This window comes from Myxocyprinus asiaticus, chromosome 30 (genome assembly GCF_019703515.2).
Source record: "Myxocyprinus asiaticus isolate MX2 ecotype Aquarium Trade chromosome 30, UBuf_Myxa_2, whole genome shotgun sequence".
Lineage (NCBI taxonomy): Eukaryota > Metazoa > Chordata > Actinopteri > Cypriniformes > Catostomidae > Myxocyprinus > Myxocyprinus asiaticus.
In genome coordinates, this window is record NC_059373.1 from 18,877,400 (window position 1) to 18,898,763 (window position 21,364).

At 44.4% G+C, this 21,364-nt stretch overlaps 1 protein-coding gene and 1 long non-coding RNA gene across 4 annotated transcripts in view; both read right to left on the bottom strand.

Moving 5' to 3' along the window:
* LOC127421311 (potassium voltage-gated channel subfamily KQT member 4-like) overlaps positions 1-21,364 on the bottom strand; it is a 121,691-nt gene that overhangs the window by 65,327 nt on the left and 35,000 nt on the right. The window lies entirely within an intron of this gene.
* Positions 316-11,713, bottom strand: LOC127421362 (uncharacterized). The gene is made up of 2 exons (XR_007893980.1): positions 3,128-11,713; positions 316-3,045 (listed from the first exon to the last, which is right to left on the bottom strand). It is a non-coding gene; the product is annotated as an uncharacterized LOC127421362 (long non-coding RNA).

Here is a 21,364-nt window from a genome sequence, read left to right on the forward strand (position 1 = left end):
GTCTAGATCCACCCCTGGTGAGGAGCATTGCAGTCCGGCTGGAACCTTATGGCAGGTAATTTTGGTGAACTCCATCCTGAGCCCATGCTTTAGGCAGTGGCACGTGAAGAAGCTCATGTCTTTGGCTTTGCATCAATTCATCCTCTATGAAATCTTAGCAGACTGCAGTGAAGTCTGGCTGGCACATGCTGCAGTTGTCATCATCACTCAGCGACACAGTGGGAATCGGACATCAGGGAGGGCCGGAGATGGATCCGGCAGGCTCTGGTAACCTCAGGATATAATCCCAAGGTTTAGAGAAGGAATGAAATAGAATAAAATTAGCGTAGATGCCATTCAATTTAAAGCAGGGTTAAAGAATAAGAGAAGTGTTTTCGGTTCAGGCAGACCTAATTAAAGCAGCATAGCTATGAATTGAGGGATAAATTAGGAGTATGCCTGGCTGAATAGATACGTTTTTAGTCTAGACTTAAACTGAGACAGTGTGTCTGAGTTCCGAACACTGCTAGAGAGACTATAGTCCATAGTCCATAGTTTAAGAGCCAAATATGAAAATTATCTCCCTCCTTTTGTGGATTTTGATATTCTCTGTATTGTTAACAGGCCAGAGTTTTGCGATTGTAATGAGCGCGATGGATTATAGCATGACAGAAGGTTGCTTAATACTTTGGAGCTAGACCATTCAAAGCTTTGTAAGTAATTAACAGAATTTTAAAATGAATACGAAACTTAACAGGTAGCCAATGTAACGCCGGTAAAATGGGGCTGATAGGATCTTATTTCTTGGTTCTAGTTAGCACTCTCACTGCTGCATCCACCAAGTAATGCATTACAATAATCTAGTCTTGAGGTCATGAATGCATGAATTTGTTTTTCAACATCAGAAATAAATAGCATGTGTCATAACTTGCCAATAATTCTGAGGTGGAAGAATGCAGTTCTACAAATATTGGAAATTTGTTTTTCAAAGTTAAGATTGCTATCAAATATAACACCTACATTTTTTGCTGCAGAAGTTGATGTTACAGTACATCCATCAAAAATCAGATTACATTTTATCATCTTATTTTTTGAGGTTTTTGTTCCAATAATGAGTACTTCTGTTTTATCGGAATTGAGTAGAAGGAAATTTCTAGCCATCCACTCTTTGATATCATTTATATAATTTGTTAATTTAGAAAATTGTTAAATTTCATCAGGTTTCGAAGAAATATAAAGTTGTGTATCGTCGGCATAACAGTGGAAAAATAATTCCATGGTTCCTGATAATGTCTCCCGGGGGGAGCATATATAAGAAGAACAGCAGAGGCCCTAAAAATGATCCCTGTGGCACTCTATACTTAACTTTAATTTGATCTGAAAGTTCTTCATTTACACAGACAAAGTGGTAGCAGTCAGAGAGATAGGACCTAAACCAAGCTAATTCCGGTCCACAAATGCCAACATAATTCTCAAGCCTATCTAAGAGAATGTCATGATGTATGGTGTCTAAGATCTAAGAGCACTAGAGATCTAAGAGCACTAGAAGAGAAATGCAGCCACGATCAGATGATAAGAGCGAGTAATTTGTAACTCTGATAAGTGCAGTCTCTGTACAATGATGGGGCCTAAATCCTGACTGAAATTCTTCATATATACCATTTCTCTGTAAAAATGAACATAGTTGGTAGGACACTACCTTTTCTAGCATTTTCGACATAAATGGAAGATTTGAATTCAGTCTATAATTAGCCAAATCTCCTTGATCAAGCTATGGTTTCTTGATAAGTGGTTTGATAACTTCCAGACATGCCCTAAGGATAATGAGGAGTTAATAATATTAAGAAAAGGTTCTGAGATTACAGGAAACGCCTCTTTTAGGAGTTTATTCAGTATTGGATCTAACATACATACATGTTGTTGATTTTGATGTTTTGATCATTTTTGTTAGCTCTTCCTGATCAATAACAGCAAAGGATTGAAGTTGCTCTTAGGGAATAATTGTAGTCTTCTGGGGTGCTGTGGCAGGCGGACGCATAATTCCAATTTAGTTTCTGATGATTTTGATTTTATCAGTAAAGAAATTCATAAAGTCATTACTACTATGCTGCAATGGAATATCTGGTTCAATAGAAGTTTTATTCCTAACCAATTTAGCCATAGTACTGAATAAACACCTACGATTTTTGTGGTTATTTTCTATGAGTTTGCTCAAATATGCAGACCTGGCAGTTTTAAGTGCCTGTCTGTAGTTAGAGACACTATCCTTCCATGCACAGCAAAATACCTCTAATTTTATATTCTTCCACTTACGCTCCATTTTCTGAGCTGCTCTCTTGAGAGCATGAGTGTGATCATTGTACCACGGTGCAGGATTTTTCTCTTTAACTTTGTTTACTCGAAGAGGGGCGACACTATCTAAAGTGCTAGAGAAGACTGTATCCATATTTTCTGTGACAACATCAAGTTCTTCTGAACTTTTTTTATTTGAAACAAGTCTGGAAGATTATTAGTGAAGCTATCTTTAGTGGTTGAAGGAATACATCCATAAAGCTACTTCCCTCTCCTCCTGCTAATGCTCCTCTGTGGTTCCCGAGGGACCATTTGAGTGAAACGCGAGAGGATGGAATACAAAGCAGGTTTTAGGCAGGTTTACGCAGGCTTAAGCTTAATCTGCAAGCGTGATATGATCACGTTCAGTGGAGATGAAAGGGATGCTAGCTGGGCTCTCATCATTGAAACCAAAAAAAGAGCTCCCCAAAAAGAGGTGATCTCTGCGTTTATTTGGCAGCAGTGACGAGTTTAAATGCGCCTCTTCTCTCTCCTGATCACTCCCGTCATGAGCCTGGCTGAAGGATAGCCCTCAGAGGCAGGGCGACAATGACAAGTGGGAGGGGTGGGTCATTCCACCACATCGCCCTGCGGCACCTCCTCCCATGCTCCTTTAGAACACAGAATCCAGAGCCGGAGGTGAAACCCTCCTCGCTGCCCACACAGTAATGCCCTATGGTCCGAGTGGGTGTGTAGGGGATGCCTCTCTGGGCCAGCTCTCCCTCTCGCTCACACCTGGGTGGGAACAGATAAGAACACGAGTTAATATGACAGCCTTAACCAGCCACAGGGTAAACACTTATTAAATGGCACTTACCATTTTCTGCAGCAGGGAGGCTGTACCCGTGTCTTCTCCGTCCCACTCCAGACTTTCTAATCAGCGAATGAGAGGGAGAGTGACATCACTGTTGGTGCCCAACTGCACCGTCTCTGCCCAGAAATTGCCCACATTCTCCACCGCTGTGGCAGGGTGAGCAAGAGACAGACATAGTGGGTGTTGTCCATGGGCTGCATCGCATGCTTTGATCGAGACTTATTATCCATGCACCACTTCTCTTTCCTACCCACACCCATCATGAGCCTGGCTGTAGGATGGCCCTCAGAGGCGGGGGTGACGATGACAAGGAGTTGCTTCAGGTTTTCACTGAACCCTTAAAAAAGGATAAGAGCACGGTGGTGCCCAGTGAAAGGTGTTCAACGTGTTAAGCGTGCCTTCAAGCTTTGCCGCCGGTGATGCTGTTTCTGGAATTGCACATTTTGACTTGATGTTCTCCTTATTTAGTTAGAGTTCAGATCTCTGGTGCAGCTGCTTTTGCAGTGCTTATGAATAGTGATATTCCATGAATACAATGGATTTCTGCCTAGTTAATTTGCATATCTAAGGGCAGCCTGGTGTCAGTGGAATGACACTCCTGGCTAAAATTGTCAGGTATTCACTTTTCACTTCCCTGCAGACTGGACAATTTTACGCTCAGAGGTATAATAAATCCTTGCCAGGATGCGATAGAGGAAGTACCGGCATACAAGGCACAAATCAGCTTCTACGGCCGTTAAATTTATGGTCACCAAGTAGGACGGCGGGCTGTGGCATATGGTTGAAGCTCTTGAATTGGACAATTTTAAGTCTCCAGTCAAGGTAGTTACTCAGAGAAAGACTGGTCTCATGTCCTCACTGGGCTGGTTGTGTCAAGCAATTGGCAGTAACATATGTGCAGTCCCCTTGCTAAAGGCCATTCTTGAGATTCGCCTTCAAGTAGACTGCAATCCAGTTCAAGGTTCTACCTTTCAGGTTGTCCTTGTCCTTCACACATCTATAAAGTGTAGATGCTGCATTCGCTTCACTGAAACCAAGTGGCATCTGCATTATCAACAATTGGTTACTAATAGCTGAAAGCGTGCAAGCACAGAAGACCTGTTGCTAGCTAACTAGGGCCTCAAGGACAACTGGACAAAGAGCGTGTGAGTGCCCAGTCAGTAAGGTTCCTTCTTAGGAATGAAACTCGATTCTGTAACAATGTCGGCACCAGTCCGACGAAGGCATTCTGTCCATTCTCTTACTACAGGCTGCAGGCCAGGGACCCCTCAACGAGGCAGCTGTTGTATTCAAGTGGTGACTTTTTGCTGATTGGTGTTCTTCCTAGGTTTAGGGACCAGACCATTGCCCTGTGCAGACGATGCTATCTTTTATACAAAAGCAGGATTCTCTCCATCCCCCTTAAAGCATGTCGCTGCCATAGCGACCACTCATGACCTCTGAGGGCTTGTCTGTAAGCAACACCCTCTGGTCAGCAGGATTCTGCATGTTAAGAGATGGCTAAGAGCATTTTCGTCCTGCTACCATCCTGGTCTTTGAATTATCATTGGTGTTAAACGCACTTACGGGTTCCCTGTTTGAGCCATTAGAGGCGGTAAGTTTACGCATACTCTCTTTGGAAACTGTGCTGCTTCTCGCTTTGGGATCAGTCAAGCATATTAGGGACCTTCAGGCCCTTCTATCAATACTCCGGTCTAGAGTTCAGACAGTGTCTGTCTGAGGCCATTCTTAAGCCCAGGGAAGGCTATGCTTCAAGTGCTGGCAACCTCCATAAGGCTAAGTTTGTTACCCTACATACTTTCTTCCTTCCTTGAGTCAGACAAGGCTAAGAGATTACACATGCTCTACCAGGTAAGGGATTTGGGCATATTCATATTGACTGAATGAGTCGATTTAGGGTGTCTGCACAACTGTTCATCTGCTTTGGAGGCCGCTACAAGATTCGGCCATCTCAAAGCAGAGAACATCCTATTGGGTCATTGAAGCCATTGCCCTTGCTTATGAATCATAAAGCATACAATGGGGGTGAAAGCTCATTCTACCAGGAGTATGGTCTCCCCCTGGGTATAGGCAAAGGGTGTGTCCTTACAGGACATCTGTATGGATGCAGGTTTTTGTTCCCCTAAAACCTTTGCAAGGTTCTATAACCTGCAAGTATCTTCCCTGTCTTCTCAGAATTTTTTTTTTTTTTTTTTTTTTTGAGAATGTTGGTTAATGATCACTACAATTGGTTAATATCATTGTCTGGTGTCAGGTGGGAAGATATAGCTCTCTGTCTCCAAGATGTGAAGAAAGCATGTAGTGTTCACTACCCTGGGTTCTAGTATCATTATGTATGGCCCATTTTATGTGGTCTGCCCTGCTCCCCTTTATCCCCTATAATGAGCAGATATGTTGGGACATTGGTCTCCTATCCAGTTGGTTAGTGCCTTGTCTTTATAGTGAACAGTTGATTCTGGGTTCCCCACTCAATGCCTATTGTTTTACTTAGCTGTGGTTTATGCAATGTCATTTTCACTACCCTGCTGGCAAGTGGACATTGCTGGTCAGTAGCATGGTGTTATGGTATACGATCCCCTTGCATCAGCATTCTGATGCAGCGTTGAATTACCTTCTTAAAATGGAACGTCTCGGTTACTCACGTAACCTTTCTTCCCTGAAAGAAGGGAACAAGACACTGCATAGCTGTTCTGCACTACTGATTTTCATCTGCAGGGGTCGAGAGATACACTCTTCTACTTTCAATCAGAAATTCTGGGAATGTGACGCTGGCACCACCTTAAATACGCATGGTAGGTGAGTGTGGGCAGAGCGCCAAGCGTGACAAGCCAGTCAAATTTGCATGGTGGTATAGGGTTTCAAGGTATGGTCTCCCAAGAAGAGTCCCCCTTGCATCAGCATTCTGAAGCAGTGTCTTGTTCCCTCCTTTCAGGGAACCAAGGTTACTTGAGTAACTGAGACATTTGTTTTTGTAACAAATTGTTAATTAAAAAACATTGGTATTTTACAGATATATGTGTGAATGAAAATGAAAATTGTGTCACTTAACGTGGTAGTTCACATAAAAATGACAATTATAAGGGAAGATTTTCAGTGAGAAAGTTTACCAAAGCCAACTGTGGGCTGCACAGTTTTTGTTTTCTTTGGCATGAGCCATTTAAACTTCTTTTACGGTCATTTTTGGAGCTTGAAAGCCTCTGGTGTCTTTCTGCTTTCATTGTATGAACCTGGATAATCTGCTCAAATTCATAAACATATAACTTTAGAGAAATATGAAGTTGAGTAGATGATGACAGAATTTTCATTTTTTAGTGAAAAACTGTCCACTATATCCAACAATTTATCCAGCATTAGGCACCGCATTCAGAAACCAAACAAACACATATTTCCCAGCTTCACACACACACACACACACACACACACACACACACACACACACACACCATTGAATGTTGGATGCAGAATTAATATTGAAGAATAATGCAAGTCAAGAGCTGTTTCCTTTTTCTCTTTCTCTATGATACACAAATAAGTTGAAGTATATTGTAATGAAACCTACTGTGATCCTCATCAGACTAAATCTTAGGCTGAATTCATCACTCAGCCTGTTAATATGCCATAAAAGCCACAGCAGGTTGAAAGCATGAGGATGGAGATATTGGCCATGTGCGTAAACAGAGGGGATGATGAATGGTAAGCACTTTAAACATTGCTGAGCTGGATATCGTTTACTATATGCCACAAAACATCTGCACATAACGGCAGAGTATGTGACCCTAATTCAATCAGGACAGGCTGATGGAGCAGGTATCAGTTACATAGAGAGAGATAGGAAAATAAAAATAAACATTAACTTAAAGAGAAAGCTCACCCAAAAATTAAAATTCTGTCATCAATAACTTACAATGTTGTTCCAAGCAGACTTTCTGTCTTCGTGGAACACAAAAATGTTAGGCAGAATGCTAGTGACAGTTACCATTCACTTTCATTGCATCTTTTTTCATATAATGAAAGTGAATGGTGACTGAAGCTAACATTCTGCCTAAAATCTCCTTTTTTGTTCCACAAAAGAAAGTCAGACAGGGGACTTAACATGGAAAACATGAGGATGAATGACAGGATTTCATTTTTGGGTGAACTATCCCTTTAAGCTAAGAATGGAAGAAGGAAAAGGTAAGAGAGACAGTGAGATTGCAAGGTTGCAGGGTTGAAAAAACTGATATCCAAAAATGTAAAAGGGTTCAAAAGCTACAAAACAAAAACACGGAAATAAGAGACAGAACAGAGGACAAAGGTGGTAGCACCAGAAAGCACTATAAATGGTAGCCACATGCCTTTTGTGACAGCCAGGAACACACTCTCACATTGTTAATGCTGGAGAACGAAAGGATGGCCTGAAAAAGATGAATGCCTTGATGCTAGCAGCCTTTATATATTGCAATTAGGTGTCTATGGTAACCCAATATGTAACAAAGGAGGATACATCTAAACATCTTTCCAAGTCGCAGTAACATAAATACAGGTAAAATAAGGATATTCAGGGTGAGGAAAAAATTTGTTATATCACGGGACCTTAACATTTCAAGAACTGGATATTGGAACTACAACAAGGGATAACATATAGCTGAAGCAGTAAGTTATTACTGTAAGCTATTATAAATAATTATACGATCACACAATTTGGCCAACGGTCTGATGCCAAATACTAGGTTAACCATACAATCCATCTGCTATACAGTCTAGTTGCCAGGTAAGTTAATAATAATTCACTTCTTTGGAAAATAGAATTGGAAGTCACTGTTTAATACACTGTACAGACCACACAGTTGTGAAAGAAGGATAAAGATCAAAAAAAAAAAAAAAAAAAAAAAAAAAACATCGGGAAGAAGTAATAAGGTTCCATTGCTGCTACCAATTTGGGACACATAAATCCTAAATGTCAGCAAAACAGGGTTAACACTGATACCAACCATATTAAACAAACAAAAACACTATCATTCAAAATGAGCACTGACACTTCCCAGAACAAACCTCAGACACAGTACTGATCTCTGCTCCCAAACATAAATGCTCTCCAGCTACTGAATATGGAGTTATTTATGAAGGTTTGGAAATTTAACAAATACATTTGTAAAAGGACACTTCAGATCTGGAGAGGAAATGCTAGTTATTGCACAAATCCTCAATGTTTTATTCTTCATTTAGTATTTTGTTTGGCTTACATATTATTGAGATGATTCCTTCAATAAACGTTCACACAAAGCTATTTTTTTAATAACAAAAATATAAATTATCTTATCATTTACTCACCCTCAGGCCATCACAGATGTGAATGACTTCCTTTGTTCCTCTGCAGAAAACAAATTTTTAGGATACATTTTTTTAAAGGATTTTTAGGAGAATATTTCAACTCCATAGGTCCATACAATGCAAATGAATGGTGGCCAGAATTCCGAGGGTCCAAAAAGCACATAAACGCAGCATAAAAGTAATCCATACAATTCCAGTGGTTCAATCCATGTCTTCTGAATCTATCCAATAGGTTTTAGCTGAGAACAAACCAAAATGTAATTTTTTTTCACTATAAATCTCCTTGGCGATCATGATTTCAAGTTCGATTACACTTCCTATAGCGGAATCTAGTGCTCTGTGCATGTGTCAGCACCAGGAAATGTAATTGAGCTTGAAAAAATAACTGTGCCTAGAGACTGCAATGGCAAGATGTACAGCGAAAAAGGAGTTACATTTTGGTCTGTTCTCACCCAAAACCTATTGGATCTCTTCAGAAGACATGGTGTAATGTTTGCCGATAGACAAGACAAGCAGGATCTAAGTGCAGGCTTTTAATATAAACTCAGAAAAATAAACACAAGAAAACAGAAACACGAGAAAAGTACAAAATACAACAGCCATGAATGGAGAAGAACTGACAAAGACAGAGAGTACACAAGGGCAATATATACACAGGGACTAACAAGGTAAACAAGAAACATCTGGGGCCGGTTGCACCAGCTATACATAAGTTACAACTTAGCCTAGTTGTGGTGTAAATGAGCTGTAAATCACAATTTATGCACTACTAAATATGTGAGCATTGCACCATTAAACTTAGATAGGACGTAACCCTACGTATAAACTAAATATTTACGGAAGCCTCTGACCAGAAATAAAGGATGGAATGAAAAAGTAGACTCATTTAATGACATCAATGAGCTCATGTTTTGGTTGACAGGCTTCAGTCCTTTCGACATATATGGTGACGTTGCATTAAAAACATTATGTAAAAAACTTCTTCAGTATGAAACCGATCTAACGGTACACTTTCCTGTGTACGCCAACCGGTGTCAAGTTTCAACAGATGACATAGATATTAAAATGAATAAATGTTAAGCCTGTTGTATTAGTATTTATTTATTTATTGTCCCTTATTAATTTTAGATACAGTTATTGAATATTGTTATATACATAGGCTAAATTAAATCTTTTTTTATTACGTATCATTTTAACGGGGATACAATTTATTACAGCTGACAGTTACGTGAGCAAACAAGGTTTGAACATCAACCGTAACAAGATCAAATTGAAATTCACAGATTTTTAAAACTTCTATGTACAAATTTGAAGGCTGTTTATTGGATCAATACAGGTAAACGTCATATAATGCGACTACGCATTACTTTAGAGAGAGCTTCCGACCTATTAGTTAAAGGAATAGTTCACACAAAAATGAAAATTTGCTGATAATTTACTCAACCTCGGGCCATCCAAGATGTATCTGAGTTTCTTTCTTCATCAAAACAGAATTTAAGATTTTTAGGATTTCATTTCAGGTGTCCTCCTTTAACCCTCTGGGGTTGACGGACGCGCCGGCCCGTCCTGCTGGATTTTTTCCTCATAACAGCGGAAACAACTTAAAATACTCCGTCATTTTAATACTCCGGGCATACAGATAAGTGTAAGACATCATTAGAGACTATAAAGGATCTACTTTTATTTGTATACACTCACAATAACAACAAAACCTTGTGCTTTTGTAAAATAAATCAAATAAACAGGGTGCGCTTTCAGCTGTCTCTGTCTCCGCAAGCATCTTTCTGAAACATGTCACAAAAATGAACTGCAACTCCGCGAATACTTATCAGACAAACATGAAACATATGTCTAAAGAAAGCTTAAAATGTCTACTTTTAAATAAAATAATTCAAATTTAAAACAAATATTTTCCTGCAATGTAATCTGTATGAAAGTTATATGACTATATTGTTTCGTATGAATGAGTGATCAGGATGGGTTTCACATCATTTCTGTAGCAAAAACTCTAGGCTAGAAGATCCAGTTCTCAAAAGTCTTGTGAACAAATGTTTAGTATGTGTTATATGGCCTTATTTCAGTGACTTAAAATGTTTGTTATTTCAAAAACCACGCATAAACGTTATTTTCACAAAAATACAAACATGTACATACTGTACATGTTGTTCACATATTATTGTAGCCCAGTTTGTGCTGAATACAGTGTTATCAGTCTTTAGCCATTAATATGTTTTTAAGCAACTGAAAAAAGCACAAATGTCAAGGCATGTCAAAACTTCTCTAGGGCCCAAAACACCCTCAGACACCAGAGGGTTCAACAATGCAAATTAATGTACTCCATTTTTTGACGGTCCAAAATGCATATTTAGGGTGCATCAAAATAATCCACACGACTCCAGTCGACAAATAAAGTTCTTCTGAACCCAAACGATTGATTATTTTTAGAAACTACTTATATACTTTTTAACTACAAATGTTCGCTTCCGTACATCTCTGCGACGCGCGCTCATGAGAGGGATGACGTCAGCTCGTTGGTAAGGTCACGTGTCACGTGGAGGAGGAGACAGGAAGTGGGACATTGTTTACAAGAGAAACTTCCACAGACCAAGCGCCGTTCACAAACCAAAACAGTCCAAAACAATTTCAAAACAATATAAAATAAAAAATAATTTCCAAATAATAATAATAAAAAAAATTACTGCAGTAAATAACCATCCTTTATTTCAGAGCAATGCCGTTGCGTTATCTACTTGTGCTTCTTCTTTAGCAGAAATATTTAGGCTATATGACTGATAGGAATTCAAGCCACACAAGTTGTAGTTTGTGAAACCAAGTGCGAGAGTATGTTCTGAGATTCACAGGATTTACAGGTTTACACAGTGAGATCGTCCTGGTTACTTGCGTAACCTCCGTTCCCTGTTGGAGGGAATGAGACATTGTGTCGACGTAGTGACACTAGGGGTCACTCTTGGGAGCCTGAGACACCCCTGGTCTTTGATAAAAGGCCATTGAAAATTGGCGAGTGGTATTTGCATGCCACTCCCCCAGACATACGGGTATAAAATGAACTGGTATGCAACCACTCATTCAGGTTTTATGCTGAGGAGCCGAGACAAGGTCCGGCCATTTCAGCAGGTAGTTCAGCATTGTGGCAGGAGGGACACAATGTCTCATTCCCTCCATCAGGGAACGGAGGTTACACAAGTAACCAGGACGTTCCATATCTGTCACTCACTCGACGTTGTGTCGATGTAGTGACACTAGGGGTCCCTATACAAAACGCCGCAACTGGCGGTGTGTGACGGGCAGACAACTGTGTGCCTCGTAGCCAGCGCACCAGGCTGACACGTAACCTCAGCCAACATAGTTATGAGTGCTGAACGTCCCTTTGGGGTTAAGTCGACTACCCAAAAGATAGAGACAGGCTAAGCCAGTCGTGGCCTCTTTTCCCCTTCTTTTTTCCACTCCCTAAAAAAAAAAAGGGCGATTATCCGACTGGGCTGCCAGGTCTAGTCGGGGGTGTCCCTCCCAAGGGGAAGACACCGCGGAGACCACACCTCACCCAAAGGGGGGGGGGTATTTAAGTGGAAAATACATCACATGGTCTTGCCAACCATGTGGAGAAGTCTCATGGTAGATCCTACCCAACGGGTGAGGAGTTACTACAAACATGGAGACTGTGGCAGAGGGGGCTCTGCCCAATGAAGACGCAGTTTGTCAACAGGGAAACAAATTAGCGGAAGATATACATCGCATGGGGTTACCTTACAGGGAACCGCCACATGCGGAGCACCTACCCCAGAACAGGACTCTTAGTTAGCACGTTTACTGGGCCGGCAGCAAGACTCTCTGAAAACTCGACTGCCACAGGGCTCGGAGGAATACAACCAGGGAGCATAGTTTGTGAACACAAATGGCGCACATCTTCAGCTCAGAGGATGTGAAAGGCGCTATGTGCAAGTGATACACCCGGCCGGCTATCCTGGGCTTATCCGCTTGTATTGAATGCCAGTACCTGGGATGAAACCGATTCCACCTGGAGGTTGTAGAACCTCGCAAAGGTGTTGGGTGTTGCCCAGCCCGCTGCTCTGCAAATGTCTGTTAGAGAGGCAACCCTGGCCAGGGTCCAGGAGGCCACTACACCCCTGGTAGAATGGGCTCATAGCCCTACCAGGGGCGGCAAGTCCTGGGCGTGATATGCCATAGCTATGGCGTCAATGAGCCAGTGGGTGATCCTCTGCTTGGAGACAGCGCTTCCTTTCCGCTGTGCACCAAAGCAGACAAAGAGCTGCTCAGAGATCCTAAAGCTCTGCATCCAATCCAAATAGATGCGTAAAGCGCGCACCGGACACAGCAATGACAGGGCTGGGTCTGCCTCTTCCTGGGGCAGTGAAAAGTCTTCCACGTCCCATCCAGGGGCCAGACATGGAGATTCCAGAGGTCTGGTCGCGGGTGCCAGATGGTGCCCCGTCCCTGAGAAAGAAGGTCCTTCCTCAGGGGAATTTGCTGGGGGGGGGGGCTGTCGCGAGGAGCGTGAGGTCCGAGAACCACGTCTGGGTGGGCCAGTAGGGTGCTACCAGGACGACCTGCTCCTCATCTTCCCTGACTACTTGTACAGAGTCTGTACAAGTAGGCTCACTGGGGGAAACGCATATTTGCGTAGGCCAGAAGGCCAACTGTGTGCCAGCGCGTCTATGCCGAGAGGTGCCTCCCAGAGCAGGCAGTGGGAGGATTCTTGGGAGGCGAACAGGTCTACCTGTGCCTGTCTGAATCGACTCCAAATCAGCTGGACCACCTGAGGGTGGAGTCTCCACTCTCCCCTGAGGGTAACCTGCCGTGACAGCACGTCCACTGCAGTGTCGAGGTCGCCCGGGATATGAGTGGCTCGCAGTGACTTGAAGTGCTGCTGACTCCAGAGGAGGAGATGGCGGGCGAGTTGTGACATACAACGAGAGCACAGACTGCCTTGGCGGTTGACATATGCTACCGTTGCCGTGTTGTCTGTCCGAACTAACACGTGCTTGCCCTGGATCAATGGCCGGAACCTCCACAGGGCGAGCAGAATTGCCAACAACTCGAGGCACCTGGAGACCTGCTCTAGGGGAACACCTGCCCGCAGAAACGAGAGGTTGGTCCAAGGGCTGAAGAGACGGTGACAGACCGGCGTGATGGCCATGCGATGTGTCCAGCAGTGCCATGCCCATCTCGGGACTCGAGTCTGAAGCTGAAGCGGTCTCATATGCATCAACCCGAGTGGGGTGGCCACCGCTAAGGATGCCATATGCCCCAGGAGCCTCTGAAAAAGTTTCAGTGGAACCGCTGTTTTCTGTTTGAACGCCTTCAAACAGGTCAGCACCGACTGTGCGTGCTCGTTTGTGAGGCGCGCTGTCAATGAGACTGAGTCCAACTCCAAACTGAGAAAAGAGATGCTCTGAACCGGGAGGAGCTTGCTCTTTTCCCAGTTGACCCGAAGCCCTAATCGGCAAGCCACACATCCAAGTTCTGCATGAGGGGGACCAAAGGGACAACGTCGTCGGACGTACCGGCAGGTGGGGCCTCGCGGTGGGGCGGAGCTCGAGGTGCCACACCATGTCGTGGCCGTGCTGAGTCTAGGGACATCGAAGCACTTACCTGGCTCCTTGTGACCACCCCTGGACAGCCTGGGACGGGGAGGAAGAGGCCTGTCCTCGCAACCCGTGGAGACTTTCACATCGGGGGTGGATGTGTGCCACAGCTGGGCGCGCAGGGGTGGGGAGACCGCCACTGGAGCGCCAATCCTGCAAGGGAAAAAAGGTGGACGGTGGTCGTGATGACGACCGTGCACACCGGATATGTGACCCAGGGAAGGAGGAAACCACTCTTTTGCTGAACTGTTGGGTACCGCAGCCACTTGGGCATGCGGCGAAATCAAATGAAAAGGCAACAAAAGATTCTCCACCCGGCCCTCCACCGGGGGATGGAGTGGCCTTACTAACAGCTCCAATGCAGTGGGTTTCATCGACCCTGGGTCGCCCATCTCAGGGGCACTTTGACGACCTTTGTGGGTTCTAGGCGGCCAGCCGTGAGACGGGTGGCGTCTGCTTCCTGCGGTGGGCTCCACACCGGGGCAGGGCCGAAGGGGCGGGCTGTGGTGGAGTCGGTGCAGTCACCGCAGGGGGAGGCCCTTGGCGACGATCTTGAGCCGCGCCGGGGCAGGATATGCCAGATAGCCTCAGTCTGCTGCTTCACCGTCAAGAACTGCTGGGCAAAGTCCTCACCAGTGTCGCCGAATAGGCCAGCCTGGGAGATGGGGGCAGCAAGGAACCGTGTCTTGTCGGCCTCACCCATCTCGACCAGGTTGAGCCAAAGGTGGCGCTCCTGGACCACTAATATGGACATCGTCTGCCCGAGAGACTGCGCCATGACCTTCGTCGCTCGGAGAGCGAGGTCTGTCGCCGAGCACAGTTCCTGCATCAGATCTGGGGTATAACTACCCTTGTGCAGTTCTTTTAGCACCTTGGCTTGGTGGACCTGCAGGAGAGCCATGGCGTGCATGGCAGAGGTGGCTTGTCCAGCAGCGCTGTAGGCTTTGGCTGTCAGGGACAATGTAAACCTCCAGGGCTTGGACAGGAGGCGGCGCTCTGCGGGCATAGGTGCACCGTGAGAGCCTTATGCACCGGGGGAATCGCCGTATAGCCCCTGGCTGCCCTGCCATCGAGGGTAGTGAGGGCAGGGGAACTGAGAAATCGAGACTGGACAGTAAAAGGTGCTTCCCACGATTTTGTCAGCAACTCATGCACTTCCGGGAAGAAAGGCACTGGAGCGGGGTGCGGCTGCTTTGAGTGGGTCCAGGTTCCTGCGTCCAGGAAAGCATGTCTGTCATCTCTGCATCAGCCTGTGACTGGGCAATCGTCCCCGAAGGGGGGAGCCCAGCTGAGGCTTCTGCGTCCGACTGGACAAGCCCGCTCTTCGATGCTGCGCTCGAGAGCTCATCAGCTTCGCGGGCTCCGAACAAGAGGTCAAACTCGCTGTGCGACGAGCCGGCGGACTCATCGGGAAGCCCGATGGGGGCAGACAAACATGCTGGGGAATGGGAGGTCCACGGAGGGATACCCATCGGAGGCGGTCCCATTGGGGTCCCCAAATCGCCCCCAGTGCTAGCTGCGCTGGCCTCAAACCCATAGGTAGAAGGACCGATAAGTGACCCCTAGTGTCACTACATCAATACAACGTTGAGTGAGTGACAGATAGGGAACAATGGTACAGGTGATATCACACAGAAGAGAAGCTTCACAAACTTATTTATGCAGGCAATGATGAGCGAGTGAATTGAGTGCAGGTGCGGTGAATTACAAATCAGGCGATGAGGTGCAGATCCCGAGGGAGGCGTGACAATGACAAAGTTTTCAAACATACCTGAGTTCGCTGGAAAAACAGCACGGGCACAGCCGATGAATTCAGATATCGACGCTTTGTTTCTTTCGATGGTCTGAAATCCTCAGGGGGATAATGTTCACTGCACACCCTCCAATATTTGAGAGAATGTAGGGGTGTTCCTATATCCAGGTTCAGCGTGATAAGCCAGAACTTCAATCGCTCATGATCATGTATAGGCAATCGATGAAAAGTTCATATTTTTCCGCCGTGCATTTTCTTTGGGGTTTCTGAAGGTTGAAGCATCCAGGATACACACGCCAAACAACCATTTTGAACAATACACTTATACTAGGGTGACCATACGTCCTCTTTTTCCCAGACATGTCCTCTTTTTCAGACCTTAAAAAAAGCGTCCGGTTGGGATTTCTAAATTTGCGAAAATGTCTGGGATTCGGCTTTAGTTGCATTATGATATGCATCTGGTCTAATACTTCATTGTGTGTGCATGCATATTTGCATTGCTTTAACCCCTCTTTGTAAGTCCCGCCTTCTCGCACACCAATTGGTCGATTATAAGAGGTTTGCAGCAACTATTGGCCAAATTCCTGCCTGTCAATCTCTCTGCGAATGCGCGAAGTGCTGTTGTGTTCGGCATCAAAGAGTTGCTTGACAGTAGCAGCAAATGACAGCTGAGTGGAAACAATGCCCAAACAAAAGTGCAAATTTACAGAAGATTTGCACAAAACATTCCCATGCCTTCATCCAGGTCGAGATACGTGGGAAGCAGAATGCATGACATGGCACTTATGTGTCAGTTGCTAATAAAGGTGCAAGTGATTTAGAAGCACACATTAGCTCTGCAAAGCATAAAGGGTCAGCAAAAGGTGAAAGTTCATCAGGTAAATTAACGGACTACTTTTTGCGACCAGGTAAAATTGTTATCACATTGCTTCATTTTCATTGGCCATTCAAAATAATAGTAATAGTAAATGAAGGTACACTCATGGCATCAAATATTTTATTTTAATACATGGACATTCAAAAGAATGTTGGATTTTTTTTATTTATTTATATATATTTATGTTATACTAATAGAGTGTCTTTTTCACTGTATTAAAATTTGCATTTATAGTAACTGTTTTGAACCCTATTATGAAACCCAGCCATGGCCCGTGCATTTTAAGTCCAGGCCTTCAGTGCGATTCATGCCATTAAGAAAACACAGTTTCACAATGAATAAGACACCATATGCCTATCATACATTACGTGGCAGTTAACTAATAATACCAATTTACATTTTAAAAACACATCCACGCATGAAAGCCAAAACCAAGGAGGTCTAATACCAAGAAAAAGCTCTCTAATAATATTTGTGATTTAAATTTTGCTTGCAATAAATTCTGTTTTGTCAGGGTGCACGGTTACTTTTCAAAACTTGATCTGACACTGAATGCTCAAGCAGCCTAATTTACACTTAGAAAACTCCTGATGTTGCTATAACAATGCAAAAAGCACTTACCAATTTGCTTGAAGTGAAAAACAGTCCTCCTTTCCTGTTTAATTAATCAATCGCACGATCATGCAGAACATCTTATGTTTTTAAATCCATAAGGATCTCTTTCTCAATGGCGATAGAGGCAGTGACAGCTGACTCATCAGCAAGATCTCATGCTCTTCACTTTCAAATTATGTACATCACTTAAAACGTAACTCAAGGCCAGCTAGAAGGCCTGGACTGGGACATATCCTAAAGACCACACCCACAAGAACAAATAAATCAATCTGATTGGCTGATGAATCTGACAGTCTGACTTTAGTTGCCCATTCATTTGCTCTGTTGAGGGATTCTGTGGAAATTCTGAAGGCCTGACGGGGTGGAGCTCAGACTCACACGCTGCTTTGGCTAAGGAGCATGGCTTCGGGCATGCAATTTGTGAAAGAGTTGTCACACTTTGCTTGTAAGCATCTTCACGAAGGTCGCAGAGGCTGCCCTTACCCTGTTAAGGGAGGTGAGCATTTGCATTCTAAACTGGCTAATTCTAGCTCACTCTCGAGACATGTTGTGTGCACACAGGGACTTGGTGCTCTCACACCTCAGCCGAGTAGGGCTTCGGGTCAACTGGGAAAAGAGCAAGCTATTTGGATTGCACGCAGAGCTTTAGGATCTCTGAGCAGCTCTTTGTCTGCTTTGGTGCACAGCGAAAAGGAAGTGCTGTCTCCAAGCAGAGGATCGCCCACTGGCTCACTGATGCCTTAACTATGGCATATCACGCTCAGGACATGCTGCCCCCAGTAGGGCTACGAGCCCATTCTACCAGGGGTGTAGTGGCTTCCTGGGCCCTGGCCAGGGGTGCCTTTCTAACAGACATTTGCGGAGCAGCAGGCTGGGCAACACTCAACACCTTTGCAAGGTTCTACAACCTCCGGGTGGAACCGGTTTTGTCCCAGGTAGTGGCACGCAATACAAGCGGATAAGCCCGGGATAGCCGGCCGGGTTTACTGCTTGCACATAGTGCCTTCCACCTCCTTTTGAGCTGAAGATGTGCGCCATTAATTCCCAGTAGTGTTCACAAGTTTTGTTCCCTGGTTGACTTCCTCCGAGCCCTGTGGCAGTCGAGTTTTCGGAGAAACTCGCTGCCGACCCAGTACACGTGCTAACTAAGAGTCCTGTTCTGGGGTAGGTGCTCCGAATGTGGCGGTTCCCTGTAAGGCTAACCCCATGCGATGTATATCTTCCGCTAATTCATTTCCCTGTTGGCAAACTGTGTCTTCCTTGGGCAGAGCCCCTCTGCCCCAGTCTCCATGTTTGTAGTAACTCCTACCCCGTTGGGTAGGATCTACCTTGAAGACTCTCCACATGGTTGGAAAGACCATGTGACATATTCTTCAACTTAAAGATCCCCCCCGTCTTTGGGCGAGGTGTGGTCTCCGTGGTGTCTTCCCCTTGGGAGGGACACCCCCCGACTAGACCTGGTGGCCCAGTCAGATAATCCCCCTTCTCTTTTAGGGAGTGGAAAAAGAGAAGGGGAAAAGAGGCCATGACTGGGTTAACCTGTCTCTATCTTTTGGGTAGTCGACTTGTCCCCAAAGGGCCGTTCAACACTCATAACGATGTTGGGGGAGGTTACGTGTCGACCTGGTGTGCTGGCTATGAGGCCGTCTGCTTCAAAACTGGCGGTGTGCCCACCACACACTGCCAGTTCACGTAACACAGTTCAGCCAGTTGTGGCATTTCGTACACAACGTCGAGTGAGTGACAGATAGGGAACGTCATGGTTACTTGTGTAACCTCCGTTCCCTGATGGAGGGAACGAGACGTTGTGTCCCTCCTGCCACAACGCTGAACTACCCGCTGAAATGGCCGGACCTTATATCGGCTCCTCAGCATAAAACCTGAATGAGTGGTTGCATACCAGCTCCTTTTATACCCGTATGTCCGGGGGAGTGGCATGCAAATACCACTCGCCAATTTTCATTGGCCTTTTTTCAAAGACCAGAGGTGTCTCGGGCTCCCAAGAGTGACCTCTAGTGTCACTACATCGACACAACGTCTCGTTCCCTCCATCAGGGAATGGAGGTTACACAAGTAACCACGACGATTACTTTTATGCTGTGATATTTGGACCTTCAGAGTTCTGGCCGCCATTCACCTGCATTGTGAAGACCAACAGAGCTGAGATATTTTTCTAAAATTCTTCATTTGTGTTCTGCAGAAGAAAGTCATACACATCTGGGATGGCATGAGGATGAGTAGATGATAAGATAATTTTAATTTTTGGGTGAACTATCCCTTTAATAAGCACTGTAAAAGTATATATTTTACTGTTAGTTCATGATAAATAAAGTAGTTAAATAATATTAATGAATACAACCTTATTGTAAAGTATTACCAAAATGTTTCTTTAATAAATGGGAAGTGCAAATGCATCACTGATGTTTTATTTATTTAATTATCTGATAGCTTAATTAAGACTTAATTTGCAATACTTCTACATGTAACCATGTTACCCATTCAGGCATAGATGCTTTTAAATATTAGTATCATATTTTTATTTTATAACTTTTTTCCTATTTAATTTGGATATTTATTTAACGTTTATTGATAGACGATAACAAAATCACACAGATACTGGTTTTTAACTGTATTTAGACATAGCCTAGTCCCAAATTTTGATTACAGAATTGCAAAAATGATTGCAAAATTTGTAAACCTCATACAAAATTAATATAAAATAAAAGAGTATTTATTTAGTTTGACCTCTTCTAAAGGTTAAGCACCTCCTTTGACCATTTGCTGAAAAATAATTCAGACCCTATTTTGTGCCCTATTCATGTAATGTGGAAGTTACATTCAGATCTCAGTTTTGGGCAGTCATTGATAGCTCACATTTCATTTTTATCAGATTACTGACACACTGTTACGCCCAACTGTAATTGACATCTATCGGTGTGTCTCCACATTACAAATCCACTCACGCACACACACAAACACACAATAACACACATACACCCTGTGGCCTTCTCAGCCGTCCAGAGTCTCTCATTCAGGCTATAGTTTGAAAGGGCAATGTGCACACTCACAGGCCACTGAGTCCAAGCGGTATTGTGAGGGGGAAATTTGCTGAGTTGGCTGAATGGAAAGATAAAGAAGCAGTAAGAGATGTTAATTGGATGGCAGAGGGGTGGTGAGAGGCTTGACATTTACAGACAATACTGTTATCATGAGCAGATAATTAGCAGAGAACCCTATCCACATCCTCAACTAACAGGATGTAAGACACAAACTTCTAACCATCCATGATAACGTCCTGGTTACTTTCGTAACCTCTGTTCCCTGATTGAGGGAATGAAACGTTGTGTCAATGTAGTGACACTAGGGGTCACTCTTAGGAGCCCCAAACACCTCCCAAAAAGGCCAATGAGAATTGGTGAGTGGAATTTGCATGCCACTCCCCCGGACATACGGGTATAAAAGGAGCTGGTATGCAACCACTCATTCAAGTTTTGTGCTGAGGAGCCGAGACCAGGTCCTGGCCATTTCAGCGGGTAGTTCAGCATTGTGGCAAGAGGGACACAACATCTCATTCCTTCCATCAGGGAACGGAGGTTACGAAAGTAACCAGGATATTCCCTATCTGTCACTCACTCGACGTTGTGTCAATGTAGTGACACTAGGGGTCCCTATACAAAATGCCACAACTATCTGAACTGTGTTACATGAACTGGTGGTGTGTGACGGACAGACCGCTGTGTGCCTCATAGCCAGCACACCAGGCTGTCACATAACCTCCCCCAATGCTCTTATGAGCGTTGAACGGTCCATCAGGAACAAGTTGACTGCCCAACTATAGGGACAGGCTAGCCCAGCCGAGGCCTCTTTCCCTCTCTTTTCTCACCAAAAAGAGTGGAATTTGTTAACTGACTGGAGCCATAAGTGTCTGCGTCGGGGGGTGTCCCTCCCAAAGGGAAGACACAATGGAGACCACACCCAGCCCAAAAAGAAATGGTATTTATTCTTGCCCTTCACCGAGGTGAAGCGGATGCCGCTGAACCTGGGCGGGCGCCTGGCGAACT